Source organism: Seriola aureovittata, chromosome 23, assembly GCF_021018895.1.
Source record: "Seriola aureovittata isolate HTS-2021-v1 ecotype China chromosome 23, ASM2101889v1, whole genome shotgun sequence".
NCBI lineage: Eukaryota > Metazoa > Chordata > Actinopteri > Carangiformes > Carangidae > Seriola > Seriola aureovittata.
The window spans coordinates 1,391,450-1,396,910 of record NC_079386.1 but is presented as its reverse complement, the minus strand read 5'-3'; the positions used below and the strand labels follow the sequence as shown (position 1 = coordinate 1,396,910).

General features: G+C 42.4%; 1 pseudogene; it reads left to right on the top strand.

Moving 5' to 3' along the window:
* The first annotated feature begins 2,061 nt into the window (after nt 1-2,061).
* LOC130164847 (nicotinamide riboside kinase 2-like) lies at nt 2,062-2,973 on the top strand (annotated as a pseudogene).
* The last annotated feature ends 2,488 nt before the right edge of the window (nt 2,974-5,461 follow it).

Here is a 5,461-nt window from a genome sequence, read left to right as displayed (position 1 = left end):
AATGAGTCAACATCACACACACACACACACACACACACACACACACACACACACACAGTGAACAGCAGAGCAGAGAGGCTGCACTGGACACAGAACCAGGTGCAGTGAAGGTAACTGGACTATAACTCGACAACTATCACTGAACTTTATTTTAATGTAAGTGCAATGAAAAGTAAAAGGCCAACAAGAACTTTATCAAACCACCTGCAAGCATCTATCAAAGAGGTATTTACATCTGTTTTATCTAACTGATTATATTGGTTCACTATGAACTGAGCAGCTGTCTGAGACAAACAGCCCCAGCAATTCCAATCCAGTCCTCAAGCTATTCTTTTGAGACAAAATGACAAACTTCTTAAATGACAATTAAAAAAAAGAAACAATTATTTAGTAAGAATAAAGAAGCAGTATATAGTGTGAGCTGGATCAATAAGTGTATGGATAAGATAAAGATAAAATCAGCTGGTTAGTGTCTGACTTTGGGAGGATGAGCACATCACAAATCCCTTCACTCTGAGTCTTGTTTAACCACTGTTCTTTTGTGATGATCATTTTTTATGGCGCACAGTGAGATCACTCACAAATGTGAAGGATTACTTCATGTGTAATTGTCTGTTCATTAGTAGTTTTTGATATCTTCTCGTAGCTGATAAACACTCTCAGAAGTCTGCGTCTGCCTGAGAGTTCACTCTGAATAAGTGTAAATGTTAAGATCTGAATCTGGGATTATTGATCATGCCAGAGTGTCATTTAGATTTTCTGGGGGAAAATTAATCATTTAGATTAATTGCTAAAATATTTGATTGATTAAGTGATAGAAAAACAGTCTTCAGTGGCAGCCCTTCTGCTGGGAGTGAACGTGTCTTTTTAAGTACAAGTAGTTGTAAGATCAAAGGGCCGTTCACATCAAGAAAGATAATTATAACAATAAGAATATGAGCGCCCACACTGATGAATGATAATCATTATTAATACCAATATAGACGTAGATATATGAGGATATAGATCCAGGGGCATAAGCTGTAATCAATATACTTACATAGTCATTTCAGACTATCTGCAGATAGAAAACAGTATTCGACTGTAGCAACTGGCTACTCAAAGTATTTATGATGAATGATAAATACAATGCAAATCACATGGTTAATGATCCGTGACGTGGAGTTTTATGTGTGGTATGTGGTACAGGTATTATTTGGTTGGTTAGCTGTATATTTCTGTTATCGATATCAGACTGGCTAAGGTGGCTAGGCTAACCTCTGCCATGTTAGCTCAGAGTCACAATCCGAATTAAAAAAAAAAATCACTTTACTGTCATTTCAAAAGCATCGCTCACACAACCCAGCGACAGAACGAGGGAGAGGAAAAAAACATTTCATGCCGGTGAGCCGTCACTTTCAAACGGCCAGGAAACGGTACGTTCGGGATCGGCACAAGCCGCTCCACCGCCGGACACTTTTCAGTCTCTGAACAGCAGTCACAGCACAGATGGCAAAGTGATAGGACAGTCTGCAATGGAGTGCACAACAGTATTCAACTTGGAATACTTTTAGGAAAAACCCTTACGGACTAAAGGAATATAAATAATCGGGGAATAAACAGACAATATATATATTATACTAAATTTGTTTCCAGTTCTAGTTAACTTCTTCCTGGTAGTCTTTTAAATATACAGTATATATAAAACACCACTGAGAACCTATTCACCCACACTGAGGATATTTTTTACAGTGCAGGAAGGAGGCAATGGTATTTGCCATACACAGGAATCACATCAGTGCAATATAAAAGCCATATGCTCTGCAATGTGGTGCGTGATCCTCGGGATGGAAGTGAAATGACTTCATCTCTTTCCACTGAGTCCAAGAGGGAGACACAGGGTGGAGCAAGATGTTTCATCATCCTGCTCCAGCTTACTGTCACATGGTATTTATAGTGCAGACGCTCCTGGAAGTCATCTCTCTCTTTGTGTGTGTTTGGAGTTTGATATATATATATATATATATGAACACACACACACACCTCAGTCACCCGCCATGCTGCCTGATGGTTCTGTTCGGTATGCAGGTAGGAAAACTGAACATGAGGGTTATTCAGGTTGTAAGCTATCAAGCAAAGGGAATCTGGGTGTGTGTGAGTGAGTGACTGGGCGATCCACACACCGCTGGCTCCTAAGTGGTGAGAGAGCAGGCTCCAACCAGCCAACCAGTATTTATCCAAATCCCAGCTGTGTTTCCTGTCTGGGAACCAGCCTCTAAGAGTTCACACATGCAACTGAATATTTTTAATCACAGCATCATACTTCAAAACCTCCAAAGTGAGCTTTCCTGCGGCGGTCGCTCATACATTACCTGCTGCAACCTTCTCTTTTCTTAAGCTTTCTTCCCGTCTGATCACCGACCTCCTGGACCGGTTTATCGAGTATATCATCGGCGGCGGCGTAACCGACGGAGGGAAAACCACCCTCACCAACGGACTGATCAAGAACCTGCCCAGCTGTTGTGTGAGACATCAGGATGACTTTAGTCATTACTGCTTTGGACATGGACGCCATGATGAGCACCATCTACGCATGGTTGGAGAACCCGGTGAAGTTTGAGAAGTCGCATGGTGTTAATATCTCCCTGGATACTGAGATGGTTCCAAAGTCTGAGCGTAAGGAGGAGACTCACATCCTTATTGTGGAGGGCTTCCTGCTTTACACCCATGGACCTTTGATCCACGTGCTCATCCCCCGGTCTGTTTGAGGGCCATGTCTGGCCCATGTATTTGAAACACAAGAACATCAATGAATACCAATGAAATGCACTGAATACATTCAAATACATTCATCCTCCAAAGACAGACCCCATGACCTCTCTTCTCCCACCATGCACCCTCAAACAAACCTTCCTGCAACACTACTGGTAAGGTTTTAAATGCAGCGTGTTGGATTAATTGGATGACTTGCTAATTGAAGTAGTCCCTATGTGAATATACGTATTCTTGTTTTCAAGTTGCACCTTCCTCTAATGCATCTGTCACCTGGTCAATACAAGTACAACTCAACCGTTTGGAGAAACATCGGGACAGAAAGTTAATTTTCAAGGCAATCCTCAGCGCAACCACACGAACCTCTTCCAGAGATTTAGCTTTCTGTACATGCTACTGCTTTCCTTCTTCTCTCTTCCAAGAAAGACTGAAAAAACAAACAGCAGTTTGAAGCTGAAATCTAATCTCAAAGACTTTTCTTTCCAGTGTAACATAAGTCATGTGAATAACTATACAGCTACCGCGCTCTACTAAAAGATCAAAGACGGCAGGAAGAAGAAGCCACATAAGAGTCCATGTGATTCGTGCTAGGAAAACCAACCGTACTCAGCTGTGAAACACTATCTGATCAATATCTTAAATTCCTTTCCTCTTATTACTGAAACCTAATATATAATAATGAATAAGTCTCCATCAGTTCTACATTACAGAGCAAAAACAAGCTATATAAAGGGACTGATTATAGTTATTCCAGTAACGCAACACGTCTTCCTCTCACACGAGGTCTGGCTCATCAGTGCGAACATGCATTCTTCTAGTATTTCAGATGGTTGGACTGATGCCGCATCAGCAGGAAAGCTGTGTTCAGACAGGCAAGAGCGGAGCCTCAAAACACGCAGCCTCCACATTCATCTGAAAGCTCCCTTTTTCTTTTTTTTTTACATGTTTCCCGTGTGTTATTTAAACTTTCTATATCCACAACAAGAGAGAGACTGACAACAACACAACTGATAAATCGCATCCACTGATCGGTAGAATAACTTTATAATAATAAAGATTTAAAGCTGAGAAGATGGTTGGAGAGGATAAAGAAAGCTCTCATAAGAGTCCTTCAGAGAGATGGAATAAAAACAGAGCAGTTGCCTGCGAGGCTGGCCGGTGGGTCCAGGTGGGTCCAGGTGGGTCCAGGTAGGCCGTGCTGGGGGTGAGTGCATAGTGACATCACAAAATTACGGAAGTAATGACGGGAGGTTTTGAGGCACAGTTTCTGAATATGGGCTGTTTCTGCATTTCTCCGTTGCATTGAGAGTTTTGAGACGTTCACAGTCTTTATATAGAAATAAATATACTTACCATGTGAAAAATCAAGATGGGTTATCTGGCAAGAGCCTGAAAGCAAGTCTCTCAATCTGTGTAAGAACCCTCACCTGTGGTCATGAGCTTTGGGGACTAAAAGAATGAGCTCATTGATTTGATTGGAGCTTGTGAAGGTGGCGGGGCCCAAGTTGTAACCTCCCTACTTGTACATGACTCTAGGAATTGGTCACGTAGCGTTTTCAGCTGTCATCCAGTAGCTGGGTGTGCCCTCAGATATCCCCCATGATCCCACATGTGTACACTGTCTGTCTGGAAAGGTAACATTTCAAAACCAACCTTAAATCCAATGTTTCTAAACTTTTTCCAGCGAAAACATCCCAGCAGCGGCACAATTTATCATTCCAGTATCTGAAGCATTACATAACTGCCTTCATTTGAACCTTTCCACCGAGTTTTCCATAGGGTTTGTATACGGTGAGCTTAACACATGAAGAGTGTTCAGGTCACAAATGAGGCTACGCTCTCTTTTATGCCATTTCTACTCAGAATGTGTTTCAACGCGTGTCTGATGGAACACAGACGCTTCTATTGTAATCAGTCCATCTGTCTACGTAGGACATGTAATGACTTCTTTTACTTCCTCTTTACGCCTGTAAATGCCCAAACCGGACAGTAATTACGTATATGGCTCAGAGTGCTTCCAAAATACGGGTCACCTCCAAACTCAACACTGTACCTGAACAGCAGCTGCTGGTGCGGCGCCTCAGTGGCTCCAGTCCGGCCCGAAACCCCTTTGTTGCTAACGTCACCCATCTCTCACCACAGCTTTTCCTCACAGTGTCTCTCTCACTGCAGCTCTAATAAAGGCAAAAAGGCAGTGTAGCAAAATAAAAGAGAGAGCTTGAGAGAGAGATTCAAACCTGCGTTCCTTTGGACAGGTTCAGAACACACTACAGGGACTCCATATCCTGTCTGGCCTGGCCACACTTCAGGATTCCTCAGCACCAGCTACATGAAACATATTTCAGGTTTTTTTAAGGGTTGCCTCCCGTATTATACGGGTTCGTCCCGTATTTGAAATTAAAAATTCTGTATTGAATCAATACGGGACGCAGTTTGTCCTATATTTTCATACACGTCGTGTCCTCAAAGTGCTGTGAATAATGTAATGTCAGGTAAACCCAAAGCAGTTGTAGCCACGCTGTAGCGCTGCTCTGCTGTCTGCTGAATTTTTCCACAGCACACAGAGCTGGACAGTTAGTGCTCAATGACAAACCTCTCCGATCCACTTGTTGGCTATAACTGCTTTGGTTTTACTTGACATCACATTATCGCATCCCGTATTGATTCAATACAGGGAGCAGCATTTTATTTTCAAATACGGGACGACCCC